This window comes from Gymnogyps californianus, chromosome 3 (genome assembly GCF_018139145.2).
Source record: "Gymnogyps californianus isolate 813 chromosome 3, ASM1813914v2, whole genome shotgun sequence".
Taxonomy (NCBI): Eukaryota; Metazoa; Chordata; class Aves; order Accipitriformes; family Cathartidae; genus Gymnogyps; species Gymnogyps californianus.
The window spans coordinates 26,542,347-26,563,059 of record NC_059473.1 but is presented as its reverse complement, the minus strand read 5'-3'; the positions used below and the strand labels follow the sequence as shown (position 1 = coordinate 26,563,059).

Here is a 20,713-nt window from a genome sequence, read left to right as displayed (position 1 = left end):
TGGATTCAGAGATTTAGCTTTTGTAAACACTCTTGAGGGTTTTTTGGGTGGGTTTTTTTTTTCCCCACCCATTTAAGTTTTGTTTGCTAGGTAGAGTTACCCTTTGGAGGGTGGCTGCCCAAGCAAGAACCGAAAACTTTGAATGGCTCTTGGCACTGTGTGGAGTATGCAAGAATCAGACTTGCTTGCTGCTTAGGTTTTTTTGCAAGTGTTAGGCATTTTGTCCATTCAAACTACCCTCTGTCATGCCACTGTTGAATCATGTTATGAATATTTTATTTAATGGCTTACTCTCTACCCGAAGGTGGTCTTGTATGTGTATAATTGGTAAAATACAGCTCTTCAGGTGAGAGGTCTTGTGGTCTGCAGCACTATTACACAAAGCACCTCGTGTACATACCTCATTTGTTATGTAAACGAGCTTCTTCACTTGCACGTGTTCGAACCAGTCTACCTGTGCTCCAAGAATGGGTAATTAAAATTGCTTTCAGGACTTCTTAGAGCGTGTTCAGCCCGACCTGTGCCGGCACCCACTGCCTCTGCAGGCAGGCGGTTCAGCTGCCATCCCATTGCGCGGCTGGAGGCTGTGCAGTGCCCACCGCGGCATCGCCACCGGCGTGTGTACGCTCTCGTCGAAAAGCAGCATGGCCAGGATGGGGTGGGTAGAAATGCTTGTGTTCAGGCTGGTTTGTTCTAGCACATTCAGTTGACTGAGAACTGTATTTGTCTGGTGTCAGTGCAATGCTGGGGGCTTCTTTGGTGTGCATATGGGACAGCACTTTAGCCGTACTCATTCAGCTGCTAGTGTTTTCCTAAGACGTTACTCCTCGTGTATTATAAGTATATTATATAGTGTATATGTATTATATTGTTTAATTTTAATACTGTTCTTTTCTGCGAAGTGGATATTGATAAATCAGTGTGCTGTAATGTGGGCAGCTCTTGTGGCACAGCAGCTGGCTGCTGTTGTACCGTCTCTCCCAGGGTGAGCTCTCTCTCCCCTTTCCTCATAAAACAACCACCAAGGAGGTTCTGTTTCTAGCAAGTTCTGCAGCTTGAGGTCACGACACCTTCTCTCACCACGACTTTATTGCCAGCCCCAGGCATGTACAAATTGTGAGCCAGATCACTAGCAATCGCAGGACAGGCTTTACAATGAGATTCTGGGAGGAAGAAGTAGCACTTTCCACTGGCTCTCGTCTTTCGCCTCTAGAAGAAAATATTGTGTCCTCGTTTCGTGTGATACCTTCTCAGGGTTGAAATTAATCTTGAGCTATGAATGTGTGTATCTCATTCTCCTTTCTCTGAGAGGGCTTCATTTATCCCTTCCCCAGCAGCCTGGACTGGAGAAATGCCACTGTCCCACTCCCGGTCCTCCTGTGTCACAAGAAGCAGCTGTCCTGGTCATGCTCCTTCTCAAGGCTGCAGTTGTCAGGTGTCCCTCATTCTTTCAACTATCCCTTACTACTATGGTATCAGTGTTACTTTATTTATTTTATTTTTTTAACCTTCTGCTCCCTTTCTGCGTTCCCGCTCCCCATTTACATTTGGGTTTCCATCCTTCCAGACAGGCATCTGGATCCTGCCCCAAACATGCCCTCAGGTCCTGTCTGTGCCTCCTGTCCATGTTTTCCCTTGGGTTGCTTACAGTTTTCATGGATATTTCCTGGCCCGTTCCCTGCTGTTTCTTCTTCTGGGGGAGTACTTCTGAAGCACTCACGTGTTTCTTGCTGCTGTTGCAATTAAAGGGGTTGCTATCTTTTAGTCCCATTTAAAGCAACAAGAGGTGGTCCAGTCTGTGCAGGGAGTAATCTTGTTTTAATCCTAGCCATGGTGACTTCCTTGTAATGGCTGGCTTTTGGCATCCATCCTATTGATTACGTGACGGGGTCGAATAAAAAAAATGCATAATAGCTCTTTTAATATGCCTGAAGCCTAATGATGAAATTATGAGACTTGGCAAGCTTGCAGTGATGTTGATAGGTGCCAGACCTCTCACCCAATATTTTCTTTTCCTTCCCCCTTATTTCCCTGTGCCTTTATCATACTTCCTTCCGAGGAACCCGGGGCCCTTGTGAACTGGAAGTCAAGTTTCACATGAGGTCTGCCCGATAGCTCGGATCATAAATATAAAATCGTTCTATAAGGCCTAATCTATTTTCAGAGGTACGTTTATGAGATAAAAATTACTTTGATCACTGAAACGGCATTGTCTCATTTTTGGAAGGAAATGACAGGAAAGTAACTGTTATCAGGCCTATTTTCACCTGCTGTTAGCTTGGACCTGACAAATTGCAACTCCAAGGTCACTTGCCTTAACAGTTCCAAATCAGGTTGCCAATTAATATTGATTATCTGAAAAGCAGTAGGTTGGTGTATATTCTATTATTAATAGCTGTTAATGCACTTTATAATAGCAATCTGTTTTGCAAACATTTTCTGGTTGTTCTTTTTTAATGAGTCTTGGCAGTGAAAACCCTGGTTTAACACATGCAGAACTACAGTAACTCATTGAAGTATTTGTGGTTTTTTGCATTTTTGGATGTGTTTTTTGTTGATGTCTTTTACTGGGAATAACACTTGATTTTGATGAAAACAAATCAAGGCAAAGTCCAGGAATGATTTCCGTCTAAACTGGTACATTGTGGATTCTTCTTGTGTTAGTGCACATCAGTGCAAAACTCTTGCATCACTGCTAGATGAGTTTTAATAACTTCCTTTGACATTGCCTATGAATATTTTTGTCTCCACAGAAGCCATCTTAGAAAAACTTTCAAAATAAGAAAGCTAATTTGAATAAAACAGTAACAGGTAACTTGACTTCCTTTTCTTGTGTTATTTAGCTGTTTTGTGACATATGTGGAAAGTACCTGGAAAACACAGGGAGAAAAATGGGAAAACTCTGATGCATAAGGAGAAGCCTCTAGATAACAAAGTTTTGGGGGGGACGAAAATATCTACATAAATGTAGACATCAAGGTAAATGCTTTTTCCTTTTCTTTTTCTTCCAGAAAATTTGAATATTTTCACAATCTGATGTTGCAAGTTGTAAATGCTTAACACTTCTAAATGAATAAATTACTTCACTGCCTGAATGTGTAGATAGCTGTCAGCTTCAAAGGATCGAGTGAGTTGGAAAGAATGTCTGGAGAACTTGGTATAGGCAGGTACCAGGCAGAATATAGAAAGCAGGGGAATACATTCAACTAATATAAGAGGCCTAGATGTAAGTTTATATATAAATTAAGAGTAATTATGTTACAAAAAGCGAATTTCTGTGGTACTGCTTTTAATGTAAAAGTGGAATACTCACTTCCCCCTCCTCATCTCTGTCACACTGGGTTTCCCAAGCTGCTTATTAGAAGAATTGTGCTGCTTCTATAAAAATTGAGATGGAAGATTAACCTATTTAATACTTTTCAAACTACCCTTACAAAAAAGGCCACCTTTTGCTGTAGAATATCCTCATCGTGAGCTGGCTGGTTCTGAGAGATGTAAGTAACTTTGCACTCTTGACTAAGCAATTAAGAGAAACTGAAATCAGTACTGTAAAATGCACATTAAAGCTATAGGGCTAAGATGGAGAGAGCCATTTCAGCTTTTGCTTGAGAAGTGAACTGATCTGAAGTTCCCCTTGGAGTATGTAAACAAGATGGGGTGTAGTTTAGCATTGCAGTCTCCGGGATGCATGTTGCCTGTCTTTCACCCCACCCCACTCAGTGAGCCAATGCAGGGTACTAAACCTGGCAAAACTACTAGCTCTGACTTCTCCTTAGGGTTATTTTTTTGACCCAAGTTCTCTGGGCTCCAACAGGCACACGGGCACAAGGGGAGCGTCAGGGCAGACCCTGGGGGTTGCAGCTGTCCCCTCGGGGTGGGCCCCTGCCAGAGCAGGTCAGCAGGGTGACATGGGCATCGCTGCTGCTCATCACTGAGCCCACCACCTTGGCTGGACGCGCCCTTCTTTCTTCCTTCTCTGATGTTGGTGGTGTGACTGGAGCTCGGAGGCATGGTGTGGCAAGCAGGTGACCCTGTACCTGGTGAGCGCACAGGGTATCAGCTCTGCGGCTGCGGGCCAGCCGCCAATTTCAGTGCTTGAAAATAGCACTGGCAGCCAGGAACTTCTAACTGCAGCTCTGCTAATGACTAGTGTTGTGGTTTTGGGCAACTCCCTTGGTCGTCTTTGAGTCAGCTCCCCTGTCAGTAAAAAGGGGATGATACTCCTTTGTAACTTACTGTTGAAATGATTAATTATTGTGCTTTAGATGTCAAGGTCCTGCCATGTATTGTTACCATTGGTATGGAGAGGCCTCTCAGCTTTTGTTAAGAAACCCTGGCTCCAAGAACACAACAGGTTGTGGGGACTGTTTTGGTTTTTTCGTTAATTTACAGAATGGATCAGATTGACTCTCGGTACTGAAGTGCTCACCGCCACTGCTGATCGTTTGAATCCTGGCTCCGTCTCCTCCCCTTTTCCTTCATCTCTGCAACTCCCTTCTTGACTGTCCACTCTTCGTATCAAACCTTTCCTAAATGAATTAAAGACAGGGTGCCAGATAGAGTTAAAAGCGAAATTTTAGTTGAGGCTGAAGGTGAAATCCTAGCAGTGAGACTAAGGGTTTGCTGCTGGTGTAGCAAGATAGAGTAGTGTTCTGCTTTTTTCTCTGAAACCCATTCCGTGTGGAGGCTGTGTAGTTTCCAGGCTCTGGCTTGGTTGCCAACCTGAGATGTGGTAGTAACTTGCTGTTTTTTTAAAAAAAAAAAAAAAAAAAAAAAAAAGTCTAAAAATAATGTTGGGGGGAGCCCAGTGAGTGAAAAGTTGCAAAATTCACATATGAGATTAAACTTCACTTAAAAACCCCTAGATATTTAAATTAAAGGAAAATATTAGTTAAGGTACCCAGCCAGAGCTCTGAGAACAGCAGAAGCTTGTTTGCTCTTAATGTCCCACAAAAAATGTGTTCTCTTGGTTCATGATTGACCCCCAGCTGCAGGTGGTAACTTCCTGCTCCTCTTGAAAGAGCTGATGTGTTAAGAAGCTGAGGGCTCTCCCTAGTCCACCCATTGGGTGGTGGGGTTGTATGGGGCAGGCAGCTGTCGGTGTTCCTGCTGAGTGGGTGCCTGTCTGTGGCCCAAGAAGCAAAGCCAACTGTGACTCTTGTTTACTCTCTGGTTGCCGTCTTGATGCTCAGCCAGTGCACCTTGAAATTACAGGGGCTATTCATGACTTGTGCACTTCATAAACTCCAAGGAATGGGCTTTAGTTTTAGAAAACATATTCTGTGAAATACATTCATAGACTTTGGTGCCCAGAATGAGCCTCTGGTATCTGTTAATCCTGTCTTACTAGCGCAGATCATGAACTCTCACTTGGTAATGTCTACAGTGAGTCCATAACTTCTGTTGTTACTTTAAAGATGCCTGCTCCTGACTATAAATGACAGAAGGAGATATGTCCCAGTTGTAAATTAAAATAATTTTCCTCCAGAAGAATTTTAGGAAATTCTATTTTGTGCTATAGAAATTCTTAAGTGTTTTGTTCACGATTGTAGTAGTATGGCAAACATTTTGTTTCTCTTTATCGATGGAGGGATGTAATATAGTGCATTGTCCAGGTGTTTTTAATACAAGTTGCTATGAGTTAACAAGTGGAGAGAGGAAGATCTGGATATCGTAAGTTTTGGTGCTCAGATCTGCCATGAGTGATTCTACTTGGAAATCACTTCATGTTCCTCGTTTAGCCACACAAATTTGAGCCTCCAGCACCAATTCACATTAGCTAGAGCAGCAGAACGGTGGATCACAGTGTGTCCTGGAGCTCTGGGAAAAGCCTTGAATACCCTGAATTGGGGCTGTGGAGCCTTTTTAAGACAAATGAACTTTGATCTTAATATTCTGATGGTGCGTAGGGAGCAGCCGGTGCTTATGAAGAGATGTGCTCCAAGGGCCATACTGGCTGGAGTTACCTAAATGCAGAGGTCTGTATTTCTGAATGGATAGCATTGCTGCAAAGTGGGGAAGATGTAAATGCCAGAGGAATTGTACAGGGTTTTAGTCAGCTGGATAATATGGAAAGTGGTTCTCGTGGATACTGCATTTTGCAAGCTTGCTGTCGATGAGTTTCTGGGCATACTACACATCATATCAATCAACTAATTATGTACAGTCAGGCAGAGGAGGTTAATTCTGAACTCTTCAAAACTTTTTTCTTACCCAGCAGCATCTTTTTGGGGCCTAATTTTGGCTAATGTATTCTTTATCTTCTGAGTAAATTTTGGTGGAGACATTTAGCCATTTTGTCCGTAAGTCACTGATAACCATTATCCTCTTTGATAAGCCAAATATGCAGACTTCCTAAACTCTCGATATAAGATGTATTTTCTGAATCTTTAGCTGTTCTTGTGGTATTTTCTTTTCTGAAGTGAATAGACCAGAAATGCATGTTGCCCTTGCTGTTATTGTTCTTTAGATAATACCCTCACTCCCTGCCTTGCCTTATACAAAATAATGTTCTTATCCGTCCAGAGGCTACATTTCCTTGCTTAGCTGCAGATTTGTGCAGGAAGTTTAGCATCTAGATTGTGTCTGCCATGACCCCCAGTCTTTTTTACAGGATCATTGCCTTCCCAAATGCAATTCCCGAAGGGTAACTCTTGCGGTTCTTTTTCTATTCCTAGGAGTTTTTAACTTTGTGTTATTGCTGTATTAAAACCAGCTGTTGTTCAGATAAACTATACCTAGCAAAAAATATACTTTACCAGAAAGTAACCTGATTCAGTTTTTGCTTACCGTTGCTCCAGGTTTCATGTTCTGTGCAGATGACAAGATGTGATTTCATGTTTTTTTTCATATCCCTGGTCATGGCAATGGACAGCATCCCATCAGACCCCCAAAATACCAAAGAAAAGATATGAGGGGACATGGGGTACATGGTGTCATGAGAGATAACACTGACAGGATTTTGAATCTCTAAATTGAACTTCTTGTACTTTGCAGTTTGGGTTCGTGTGAACATAATTACAGCTTTGAATTCTTTCTTTTAAATATTGCATGTATGTGGGGGAGTAGTTGTTTTGTTTTTGCTAAGTAGCATTTTTCTAGAGAATTGTATTCATACCAGTTGTGTTCTTTTTTGAAGGTAAAATTTAATGTTGATACTTTTTTTTTGGTCTAGTTCTTATATGAGATTAAGTACCAGACAGTTGCACATTTACCATCAACTAATAGTCAAAAGGCACAGTCTCGCAAAGACTTGGCTAAAACTAAATGAATAGCTCTCAATTTCCTGTGGGTTTTTTTTTTGTGTGTGTGTGTGTGTGCACTGCTTACCAATAAGGAATAGAGCAACTTTCCTCTTCCGAGATAGCTATGTTGCCAACTTCTATACTGTTGAAGTAATTTTGTTAAACAGGAGGAAGAAAAAAGTTCATAAATTGTCAAAAGGGATTTGTCTACAAAGTGTGCCAACAGGGTTGGGTCTGGTTTTCCTCCTCCATTTTATCAGGAGGGAAAAAAGCTTGTTGCTTTAGTACTTCATTAGCCTTTTGCTTTCAAATGCTGAGCCTTAACAGTATATTGCTTTCATGATTTATTGTAACAGTTGCCTGTGAGTATAGTATTTGAACACACCTCTTAGAGATTAAAAAGGTCAAGACCTTTACTTCTGTAGGGTTGTTGTATACAGCCTCATTTTATGCATCTCACTCTGCCTGTTTCTGAAGTGACTTGAGTAATCCGCTTAGGGCAGCGTGGGAAGCCTGTGGGGACTGGAGTAATGGTACCCTCCCACCAAAGCCATCTTCTGATGGTCAGGTAGTACTCTGCGTTTGGTCTGTCTGTCTAGGCTCAGATGAATTTTACCTCCACTAAATACTAGTGGTGTCACTTTGATCCTGTACATTGCTAGTTTGAAAGCTTGAGTGTTATTGTAACGATTGCATGCTTTTTCTTATACAAAGGAATATATCTGGCCCGTATCCTAGTCTGTGCTAGTAAACACACAGGCAAATGAGTAGACTTGACTGTGTCCCACTTAAACCTCCTCTGGATTTCTTGAATAGACAACTTGGAAGAACAAATTATCTTCTGTCCTTTTCCTCTCTACTTTCTTCTGCTGGCTTGCAGCTTAAAATATTATCTCCTTTTGTTAGCCTTAATAGGGGGTGATGATGAAGTCATCACTAGAAGTGTTCTCTGAAGTTGAACTAGTTACACCATCAATCCCACTAACAAAGCTCAGTTGAAGTAGAGCTTTTTGACACAGTACTAGGAGGATATCCAACAAGCTTTTACTGATTGAAAAATGTGCTTGGGATGTACCTGTGCAGCTTGCTGTGTAACTTTTTCCTTTGATGATCTTTTGGATGGGTCACGCTGCCTAGAAAACTTCCCATTTCTACCAAGAGAGGCTGTTGGAGAGCCATCGAGGGGTGCTTGCATTATCTCTCCAGCAGTTGATAAATGTGTGCTGCATGTGTCACTTACTTGGAGAGACCAGCTGTTGTTCCTCAGTTCTGGTTTGAGGGTTGGAGCCAGATGAGAATGTGTTCTTGTTTCTCCAGTTTCCAGACATGGTGCAAGGGAATGAAAGGGATGAGATGGCATGCTCTGAATACCCTAGTGAAGAGTGGAGTCTTGAGATGCTTTGTGGCTCTGACTACTTGAGACACAAAAGGAGGTGAAAACTATTGTTTAATTTAGATTTCAGCAAGTACTTAGGGGTCATCTGTAGGATAATCTGAAGTTCTGTCATTGATTTCTGGTGACACCTGTTATTGCATGAGGTTTGAGTAAAAGTAGCAATGGCTGCTGTTCAGCAAAACCATAGTTAGCAGTCATTAATGACAAGGTATTCTCTTGCATTATTAAAGTACTTTTAATAAAACAAGAAAGAGTGTGTCCAGATGTCATGTTGATGGATCCTCCTGCAAGAATCAAAACAAGTAATGCTCTTTAAGCACTAGTGACTCATGTACAGTTAGGAGCTCCCGTGCTGTCTGTCATGCAAGATAAGTTCACGTTTGCTTAGCCTGCTGCCTTTTCATACATGAGTTTGGTTTTCACTACTGATTGAATTTGAAATTATTTCCGTATGCTTTCAGATGTTGCCATAACATTAAAGTGTTAATCCTTTTCTGGTTGCTTGTCCTCTTTTGTATATGTTTATATTTACTTCTTATTAAAGAAGTACTATTATACAATTATATAAAGGTGTATCTGAAGAATAATTGAAGGAGAGAGAGACTGACCTTCTATGTTCTTTTTCTCCTGTTTAAAACAAATTGAGACTTATGTGATATTTCACCAGCAGTCTCTCGCTTATCCAGGGAAATTATTTTTAAAGACCAGACCCTGAGAGTATTCTTTTCATTTGGAAGGGGTTAACATCAGCTTTTCACGTTCAGCCAGTGTGGCTGGTATCTGGGAGGTAGAAACACAGCCATACAGGTTGCTGTTGGTGAGAATGTTGTTTGTATAAGTAGTTTCCTTAGCAGGTGATGAACTTCCTTAATGATTTAATTACTTAATCTCAGGAAATCCTTGAGGAAAAAAAGATGTCTGGGAAGTTCTGCCAGAAGCGTATATAGGTGTGGTAATAGAGGAGGGAAGGGATGGCTTCTTCTTAAGTTAGATGCGGGGCAGGAAGCACTGGAGCAAGCGTTGGCTGTAAAAGCTGAAATACAGAACGAATTTGGGGAGATGGGACACGAGTTCTTCTGGTGGTTAGCCCAACAGCAAGTCACTTAGCCTGAGTGTGCCTCCGAGTTTCCACCTGTGTGAGATGAATTATAATATGTGCCTCAGAAGTACTGTGAAGGTGCTAAATTAATGCTTTCAGTGGAAGATCACAGGATGCTTTGAATAAAGCTTTACAAAGTGCACAGTGTTCTTACTATTAATACCAAATAGTTTGTGTGTATCTCTTAAATGACAAGGAAAATGAAATGTGCCAGATTTGTGAAGCTGCAGAAATGTTTGCTTGTTATTTTGAAAGAGCTGGAAAGTGCAGATGGAGAAGGGAGGATTGAAATCTAGGTATGGAGGAAAAAATCCCATGGACTGTCATCATGGATGTGGTTTTGAAATCCTTCATCTTGTTGCCTCGTGTCTGTAAATCAGCTTTGTAGGTGGCTGAGCATTTCTGAGCAGGGTGAGAGGGAAGAGAGTGTTCACCAATGCAGAGTAATGCGCGGCAGAGGAAGCTGCTGCTCAAACTCTTTATTTGAAGAAAATGTGACAAACCAGGAACTGCTATAGTCCTTTTCTTAAATAGGAAATACATGCAACCGCAAAAGACAAGCGCAGAGCTAAGTGACTGGCTGGAACCTATATTAGAAATATGAAGTTACAAGAAATGGTCTCTCAGCCTAGTTTGCCGTTTGGATCATACTTCAAAAGCTGAAAAAAAGGCCAATATGCAACCCACCAACAGAATAACAATTAGCAGCATTTTAAGCTGCATGTCCACAGTAGGGCTGTCCTTTCAAGTGATGCCTTTATGTGCTCCACTCAGTGTCACTGAGATGCAGGCACTCTTCATGGGGGGGCGATCTTTGCTGTCCTGTCTGACCTGTCCCCAGCTTCCAGTGTCTGTGTCTGCCTTGCCCAGGCTCCGCTTCTCCTCCAGCATAAGCTTGACGTGGACTTACAAAAACCGCTTGGTTCACTTGAAGCCAGCTCACAGAGAATGGGAAAGATTCATGTCGTCTCGGATGGCTGGAGCTTCTTGCTGTATTTCGGTTATTTTAGTTGGTAACAGTGAGGTGTGAACTTCCTGTGAGCAGGTGAGAAGTGAAAGCCCTGCCTCTCCCTTGCTTGGGATACTAGCATGCTCAGAAATGAGGAAACTGCTACCCTTTAACTATGTGATGGAGGGCAAAACACAAAAAAACCCTCCACACCCCTCTTATTCAGACAAGCGAGTCCTCAGCCTGGCTATTTAGGAACAGCTACGTGATGATTGGGGCCTTCTTCCGATGGGCAAGTTGGCCGTCCTTTGTTAGTTCTGACCAATGAAATATTTTATTTTTAAATGTGCTTTGGTAGATAAGTTCTTAGCTAATCAGTTAAATATCCTGGGAAGGCTTTGTGGCTAGTAATTAATTCTGGTAATTAATTCTGCTGTTGAACTAGGGTTCAACAAATGGCTGCACTGGTTTTACTTAAGTAATGCTAACCTGAGGAGATGTGTTGAAACTTCTTTGACCTTTGTTAAAAAGTTAAAGCTCTATTAAACTTCAGCCTAGGAAAAGAACACCTTTAGGTCTACATTATGGTGTTTCCATCCCCTAAATAAATCCATGTGGGCAAAGCAGCACTGGGTACTTAGGTCTGGTGTCTAGACTCCTGCTTTTCCAGGGTATCTTCTCATACAGGCTGTAACATCAACTGACATCCAGCTCTATTGTGACAATGGGTTCAGACTCTTCTGCCCCTGCGCCTCTTTATGCATGCCACTTTTCCAGCACGCCATTGCAATGCCCGTGCCATTTGTCTAAATGATAAAGTTCTCTTACCCTAGGAAAGCAAAAGTAGAACAACTAAATTGGTACTTTTGTCTATAAATATTACTGCTATTTAATAGGAATTCTCCTTTTGAGCTGAAAGCACAAGAAGCACTATGTTCTGACAAGTTGTCCTGACTCGACTTCAACCATAGTTTTTTTTAATAGTCATTAAATGCTTTATTGTATATAAAAAACAAAGCAAAAGCATTTTTGTATTGAAGAATGAGTATCTGATATGACAGCATAGAACAGAAGTTTATTATGCGTATACAGTTGAAATAAGTTAACTTGTTTAAACTGTACCGTAGATACAGTGCTCCTGCATTTGAAAAAGTTTCATGACTCCATATAACCATATCAACATGTTTCCATAGTTAATTTCCAGCCTACAATTGTATTATCTTTTGTCTAATGGAACATCATCATATTAAGTAAACTAATAACCATAATGTTAATGTTGCTGATGCTTTATTAGATACTACATTAAAAAAAAACCCAAAACAACAAACCACAATCCTGCATTCACTTAACCAAGATATGTTTTAACTCATGAAGCTTTTCTGTGAGGGGAAAGTGAAGGTTACATTTAAAAATACTGTATCCAGTGCTCAAAATGGACCAGTGTACAACAGTATGCCATACTGTTGCTTGTGAGGACATCAAATATACACCCAGTGCTCTTCAGCACTTTTCTGCAAAGAGGAACACATTTTATACTGGGACTTCTGTCACATTTATGTATGTCTACGTGTATGAAGCAAATAGAGAAGTAATGGTAGTGAGTATAAATGGGTGATGAGGCAATGTGATTTTTTGGGAAGGGAGAAGTAACTGCGAGCCTTAAGTTGGTAGAACTGGGAATTTTATTTCAAGATCACTGATAATTATACTGAACAAAGTTACTTCTTCAGTTTGAAAATGCCACCGAAAATCAAGGGTATGGCAAATAATGACACGTCCTTTGTCACACGGGATTAATTTCCTTTTGGTATGGACTTATTTGAGTAGTATGAATGTTAGTGCAGACCAGTCCACCACTGTACATTATGCAGAGGGAAGGGCTTGCTATATTCTGGAGAGTAGTTTACATTGGAAGGGAGCTGGGGTGATGGTAAAAAGCTAACAAAATACAGAGTCCTTGCAGTGCTACTAAAAGAATGGATATGGTCTTTGGATGCAAAAGCCAAACATGTCCTGTAGGAGTATATAGTATTTTACCAGTGTATGATGGCACAGGATCATTACTGGAATACGGAGTCCAGTTCTTATATGCCTGCTTTAGAAAAAAAATGCTTTAAAAAGAAAAAAAGGCTTTAGAAAGCTGAGAGATCGATTACAGTTGGAAAACCTGTTTTAGTGTTAGATTTATTTTTTTTAAATAAAAAGCCTCGTGTGTTTCCTTTAAGTGAAGTCGCTGAGTTCTATTTTGCAAACATCTAGAGAGGAAAGAAAGTACAAAGCTCTTCAGTTTAGTAGGAGGAGGTGTAATGAGATTGAATAGCTGAAAGTTGAAACCAGATGAATCTGGGCTAGTTGTAACACAAATTATTAAATAGGATAAATTACTCACTGAAACAACTCCCTTTGGATGTGATGGATTCTTGATTACTTGCTTGTGAGTTAGAACTGCATGTTTTTAGCAAGGCAGATTACTGCTGATGTATATATGTTCTGGACTTTAACAAGTAGGTCTGTTGCACACCTTGGGTGGAAGTGCATGTAGGTCTGTGGCATACCTTGGGTGGAAGGTCACACAGGAGATCGCAATAGTCTGTTATGCTTTCTGCATCTGTGGGAGTTGGATAGAGACCACCTGATGCTGTGAAATGATGTACCAGCCAAGTCTGGTGTTTGTGCTCGTATTTATTCCCAGTACCGTCTCTAGTAGGCTGGTGAGGTTTTCTGTTTTGTTGTTTGTTTTCTTTCTTTGACAAATCTGCTGGGTTTTGATTCGTGTCTCGAAAGGGAGAAAACAGAATTTAAGTCCTGCCTACCCATCCATGTGGAGAGGGGCATCTGTAGTTAGAGCAGGGAGAGTTCTGAGGGGCTTTTGTTTGGTTTTTTTTCAGTGGTTGGGGTTTTTTGTTTAGTTTTTTGGGGGGGGAAGATGGAAGGAGTCAGACAAATGAAGTTTTGCATCCATACAGGTATCCTGCTGGAGTAAAGAACGGTACAAGTAGAATACAGAGGAAAATGAACTTATGATCAAGGGTTTTATGCAATTTTTGCTTGATCTTTTGGGAAATAGGTGAATTTGCACGAGTCATGGAAAATGAAAAGCTAATGCACTAGGGACCCTCCACCGTTAGGTAGATTTTCCAGATTCATTCCATATCAGTAGCAACTGGACTTTTTTTTTTTTTCTGGTGACTGTTTGTTTACCCATGTAAAATAAAACTTGTCTTAATCTAATTTCAAATAGAGGCATGTTTCCATTGCCGTGTCAAACTTCTGGCACACTTTTTGCAATAAGTGTTGCCCTGTGTTTCCACAGAGAGACGGAGGTCACACTGAGTTTCTTGCCTGCCTCTGGATTTGGCTCTTTGGGTCGGAGCAGAGAACACAAGGTAGAGCTGTGCAACACTGCTGCACCTGGGCAGTGGACCCAAGGTGGCAATTTGATATTATTTACAGGGGTGAAAATAAAATTCATATGTGCAATTTAATGTCTTAAAAACAAATGAATTGCACTTCCTGTCCCCAGAGTGGCAATGCTTGTGTAGAAGTCTCTATCTAACTTGTGTTGGTGGGGAGACCTTTTGTGGAGAATGAAGTGTTGTGTTTTAATGAAAATTCAGTGTACTTGTTGCGTTTGCGATGTTATGGCAGAGCTCTGTTTCACTGAGTATGGGGAGCTCCGTGAGGATGGCGGAGAAAATGCCACTGCCTTCGCTTCTGACACATATTGAGCGTGAATTATTTATGGTACTTCATTGCAAATGGAGTGTTTTGTAGTATATTTGTAAATAATGAATTCTTTATGACAGGACATCTGTGTCTGTGGATCCTGTGTCACAGAACTGGTTTTCCAAATACACTTTATGATAAGATATCTATCCCTTTTCCCAGGCTGCCCGGTAATAAAGTACTTTTGTGTTCCTGCTGTATCTGTTATCCATTTTGACTGACTCGCAAATGATATATAAATAGATGCATATGTAAAAGTTTGTACTGTTTGTTGTGAGTTGATATGGTGTTAAGTTCATTTTATAATAAGAAGTAGGTATCTTTATATGTGAGCATTCTGATTTTTGCGCTGTGTAAAATCAGGTTAGTGGAAGACTTTTATGTGCCATATAAATTAAGTTTGCTTCTTCTTAACTTTCCTGAAGAGTACCCATTTTTGTAAGACAGTACTTATTTTTTTTAATTAATAAGAACTAGTTTTTGGTTATGCCACTGGTTTGCGGAGGTAATGAAAACACAAGTGCAGTGTGCAATTCAGAATGGTCATACAAGAAATGGGGGATGATTGCCTGTTTGGCCCAGTATATGACTTTGGGGCTAACCTCTTCCCTTGCTTGTCTGTGCAGTTTGAGTAGGACTCACTTGAAGGCTTGCTTTATGTAGGACCCTCCTACAGTGTGTTCTCTAACAGGACACGAGTGAAACTTCTCCGGCTCTTTAGGATAGTCAGTGGCAACACTGAGCATAAACTGCATACCCTCTGCAAAACGTTAATACCGCCCTTTAAGCATACCGCCTAGTTACTTCTTGCCATGGGGTTGTGGAAGAGGCTGCTTTACCTGCTCCTGCCTGCGATCTCCCGTGTGAGCATGGGGAACGTTTTGGTGGTGCAGGAGAAGCTGCCACCTTGGGGGACTGCAGATTCGTGGCCCACCTGTGGGTGGCTGAAGGGGTTGACTGCCTGTGCTGACCGACCCACTTGCGTGGCTGTCCGGTGAACCAAGCCACTGGAAAGATCCAACTTGGAAAAATAATTTTCCTTGAGGAAAAGGCTAGTTTGTCACCCAGCCTGTTTCAGTAGCCTGTTTTTGCACATGGTCCACGGCTGGATCCTGCTAGCTCAGTGAGGTGGCACCTGGCTGGGGTCAAGGCTGGGAGCTCTGCGGGGCGGATCAGCAGCGGAGCCCCAGGCGAGATGGGAGGCTGGCTGACCTGGTTGCTGGCCAGCAGGGTCCGGAGGCACATTTGGAGCGACTGCAGAGGGAGAAGCACCGTTACCATCTTAGCCATGTTTGCAGAGCTGATGTGATGTGTTGGTTACAGTGCCACATGGATGAGAAATGTGCCAAGAGGCACAATGCTTTAGTTACGGTGTGCTAAAAAACCCAAAGAAATGCTGTATTTTCCTTTTGCAAAGAGGATGAGGAGTTTTCCATTAAATTACCTCCTGCATACCCTCCCTCATTGGTGCATGGTGCCCAGGTAGCAGTGTGCCCGCCTGGTCCCCTGCTGTCCTCCCTTCTCCCCCCCCCATCACTTCTCTTCCCCCTTTTTTCTTCCCCCACCTAATTACTCTCAGGAACTTAGTACCAGTTACCAGTTTTGCAGCTAATGTACTAGTAAGCCTTTTTAATTCCCTCAAAAAGAGAAAGAAGTTAAGGCTGGATGCCTGCCTGCCCCTGCGCGGCTGCTGCAGTTGCCTAGCAGCCGGCGGGAGGCACCCGGAGGAGCGGCTCACCCCTCCTTGAATCATCTGGTGAGAGAAACGAGAAGACAGTTATTACTGGTTAGGTTCGTTAACATCTTTTTCTCTGCCTCTCCCGCATGCACATGCACGCATGCTTACCTGCCTCTGTTTAGCAGTTTCTCATGAGCTGTGAAATGGAGTCTCCTGCATTCAAGCAACCCTTGCTGCTCGCAGGCTCACGTGAAATAACACAGTAACCGTCGCGGGCGACTGTGAGGTCTTAGTCTGCAGCGTCGCAAATGTACTGCATAGATGTTTTACCGTCTCTTGAAAGAGTGGGGTTGGTTAGACGCTTCAGCTGACGAGGTCGTGGTTTTGCACATTGGCCTCTTACTTAAGTTTTCCGTTTTTAGTTGCAGGGTGCTTCGTGTTTCTCACCCCTTTTCCTCGCAGGCTCTGACAGAGTAGCTCTGCTCAATCTTCCTGCGGTAGCTGGAGATGTCTCCAGCTTTCAGCCAAAAGTTGTGGCCTCTTCTATTACCAGGACTGGTAGAAAAGGATGCCTGCCCCTGCCTTGGCCATGCTGGTGCAGGGTGGTTGACAACTTGGATGGAGGGTGGACTGTGACCAGGGAGGCAGAGGTGTGTTGGGTTACTCTGAGGCTGTGCCAGGGAACAAAGACACCCCAAAAACACAGCGGGTGGACAAGAATGATGGTGTCTGTTAAACTGCCACAGCGGCTTCAGTGCACGTGAGGGATAGATGTGCAGGTCTCTGAAAGAAGATGGGTACCAAGATGTCATTTGTAGAACTTCAGCTTTGTTCCAGAGGGGTCTCTGTAAACTTGAGCTGGAGAAGAAAGGATTAAGCATGCCTCTAACCCCTGGTATATCCAATTAACTAGCTCACTGCTTATCTCACTGTGGCTGTAAGTGCCAGTGTAATGTCCTGTTTTGGAGTAGGGACTGTCCTCAAAGTGATACAGCTGTGAAGCATCCAGTGCAATGGGATCCTTCCTTCCTTCTTTCTCCTCTAAGGATGTTTATTTCTGATGGGCACCTCTGATTTCAGTGGAAGTGAATGATGCAAACAGAGAAGCTGCTGGCTGTTAACAGTCACACGTCAGCCAGTTTCATGTGTCATTATACTTTTCATTTTAATGCAGATTCCTAGATAGCCATGAACCTAGAGTCGGAGGAATGAGCACGTGATTTATACGAAGAAATATAGCGGGTAGTGCTTGGATTTTCTTTTTAAAAGGCTAATTGTGTTAATTTGCTTGAGACACAATTATCTCAATGGGATGGATTTGTTTAATTAACTTGGGATGCCTGCAGGTTAAATAGTGAGTATAAATAGAAGGACAGTGGGGAATGCATCACTAATGTTTGTATTGCAGAAGGATTGACTCATATGTAAATGAAGTGCTGCAAGCCTGCCAGGCTAACCTAGTTCTGGGGTGGTTTCTAGATACAAAAAAAATCTCTCATGCTGTCGTGCATAACATGGGGCTCGTACACTCAGGAATAAGTTGGTGAAGAGTGTACACTGTAGTACTAATTGCAAAAATACCTTGCTGCTGTTGTAAATACCTTGCGTATGAGCACTTTTGTGAACACTGCAAAGGGATAGTGTCTGAAGGATGTGGTTTGTGCCGGACCACTGCCATGGCACTGCCCTGACACAACCCAGCAGCTTCTTCAGTGTGTCAGCCCTCTCATGAGAAACCAGTGCAAGTTCTTGTTCCAAACATTGCAAAGACCACTTCTGAACAGAGAGCGCAACTACTCTGTATCTAGTATCCTTAGGCTGAAGCCTCCTAATAAAGCTTTATATGTTCCCTTGTTCCCGGCTTCCTCTGCCTTACTGTGTGGACACACCACTCTGCACTTCTGCAGAGGATTAGGTATCTTAGTGGACCAGTTCTGCAACCTGTGTGTGTGTCTCTTGGCTACTGTTTGTGAGGGCTGTACCTGATACTTTAACATGTCCTTTGTCCTAAGGTGGACAGTTATGTTCAAGTCCGAAAGGGGAAATTCTGAGCATTTTCTGTTGGTTGGTCCTGTACCATGAAAATCTTACATCCTGCAAATACAGAGAGGACAGGTGGGTGTTTCCGATCTTTCCCCTACCTAAAGTAAATTACTCGTCGTCATGAGCTATATAAAACTGTAGTTTTTCTCTGAATCTTTGCGAGGTCTTTGTCATAGCTTGTGGCAAAATATTGTGCAAATTGAGCACTGAATAAAAATAAAATTAAAAAAGAACAACAGAGCGCTGCCACAGAACCAAACCAACTAAACAAACATGCATTTCCTTTTAGCAGCTTTAAGTGTATTGCTGTTTCAAAGATGCCCTTGCTTCTGCATGAGGAGAGTGTATAGGAGCACTGTAGTCTTTTCCACAATTCTTTTTTTATATCTTTGATAATTTATCCATCTCTATTAGTGTGGTTGCTTCAAACTTCTCCATCTCTTTCTGTACAGAAATCTTTGTCCCGAATTATTCTTGTCCCCATTTTCTGAACCTTTTACTACATCTGCTATCTCAAGAAGAGATTAGATGATAAGAGCTGAACATAGCACTCTGATGGAGAACACGTTTCTGATTTATGCTGTGGCACAACAGTGTTGTCGGTCTTATCCTTTAGATAATCATGTGAATGCTTTCGTCTTTAAAATGGGAAAAAAAAAAAGAATATTTCTAAGTTGTATCTTTGCATATCTAGCAGTGTTTTTCATTTATTTGCTGAAGACTTGATTCAAATATTGAGTTACTCCAGAACTGTTAAACCCAACAATCAGTTTTGAGTGCTTCACATTTTTCATTTAAATGCACTTTGCTTTTTATTGATCTGCAGTGGATTTAATTTGCCCCTTGCTCTGGCCTTGCATGGTTCATCTGGAATTCTTTCCAGTCTTCTCTGGTTTTGACCAACTGTAAATAATTTTGTCATCTGTGGATTTTAGCTGTTCAGGTTTTTGGGGGGGAGGGGAGAAGGGGTGTTGCCTTCATGTCTTTCCAGTTTGTTCAAGAATGTATGAAACATTGCTATCCCAGTATAGAACTGAGGGCATCCCTCCCTTGATCTTTTTTTTTTTTTTTTTTGCCTTATTGAAAGCTGTTTCTTTTGTTCTCATGTGTTTTCTGTGTCTCTGCTGCTTTCTAATATGCATAAATGCTCTCCCTAATAAACCTCAATTTTCTTAGTAGTGTGAAAGGATTTTGTCAAATATTGTTTGCAAGTCCAATTCCCAGCCTTTTTAAATCCATACTTATGTTGATAAGCCAAAAATATTCATGAACAGCAAAGAGAAAAGTATGGAAGTGTGTATCTGTTGGAGAAACTACGCTTGGAAAATTGTATCTTGTTGGAAATATTTGAATTACGTGCACCAAGTCTATAGCTCTTCCACCTTCAGGACAGTGTTGCTCCAGCCTTTGTTTGCCTTGCTCATTGTTATATCCTAATCCTTCATTTAGGATCAGTCCATTTTGAATGCAGAGAACTGTTCTTCTGTCTTTCAAACTATTGCCAGTGACAGTAATTGTCCTGCCTTATTATTTGTCTACCTGAAGGGGAGTTGTGGTTTGGGTTTATTGAGGAGGTTTTGGTTCTCATAGCAGGACCCTCAGCTTTTCCAGCCCTGCCTTCTGCTGAAAAGATTCCCTTTCCATACACATCAGTTGAAGCCAGGACATCTAGATATGTGTTAGACCTCTTATGAAAATATTGGAGCCCTAGAAAAAATGTCATACTTCTTCCATCTTGCCATCAGCCCACTGAGTGCTGTTACTCTGTTGTTAAGATAGAGACTTCAGCCCTTCTGGTGTTTAGCATAGATGCTGTTTTGCCCTAGCTTGTAAATGTATGTTTCTCTCCTGCCTGTAAAGTAGGGTTTACCAGGCCTTTGACTAGAACTAAGTTTACTGAGTAATGCCAGTTTATCTTTTTCAAGTAAATAGTACAAAGGCAAGTGGTAGGGAGCCTTTGTAACTTGTATCAGTGATCTCCCAACGTCTGTGGTTGTTAGAAGGGGTTTGATTCCCCTTCGGCCGTTCTGTTTGGGTTAGTGTAAGATCTGAGCATGATTTGAGACCTGTTGAAGGAAACATTACAAAGAAACTTTCTTAAAGTTTCTTTGAAGCTCAGGAGTTAAGGAATAGCAACTTTTCTTCCTGAGACACAATTTCTGACCCAGTTATGTAGATTTCACTTAGAGGGCTTCATTGATGTGAGCCAATTTTGGTTCTGCCTTAAAATCACTGTGGGAAAAGGTCTTTGTACAAGGTTTGTTTTTTGTTTGTTTTCTTAATCTGTTACAGTATCGAAGTCTTAAATAACTTAATACTGCAAGAGCTTATTCTTTCCAGTCCATGGCTTTCCCTGAGAAAAAGTGAATGCGCCTCCTCAGAGGTACTTTGAAAATGATGCTACACAGACGTGCAGGGATGCACACACACATGTGCGCACACACCCAAACAGCACTGTGAGATCAACTTGGAAAGCCTGGGGTGGTGAGGGGGTAAGATTGTGGAGGAGACACACTAAGCTGGTCTGACTGGAGACTGTCTACCACTGTGTATTTAACTTCAGAAATCATGAAGTACC

The 20,713-nt window shown here is 41.9% G+C and overlaps 1 protein-coding gene across 1 annotated transcript in view; it reads left to right on the top strand.

Annotated features, from left to right (window-relative positions):
* Positions 1-20,713, top strand: part of TRERF1 (transcriptional regulating factor 1) — a 102,126-nt gene that overhangs the window by 30,239 nt on the left and 51,174 nt on the right.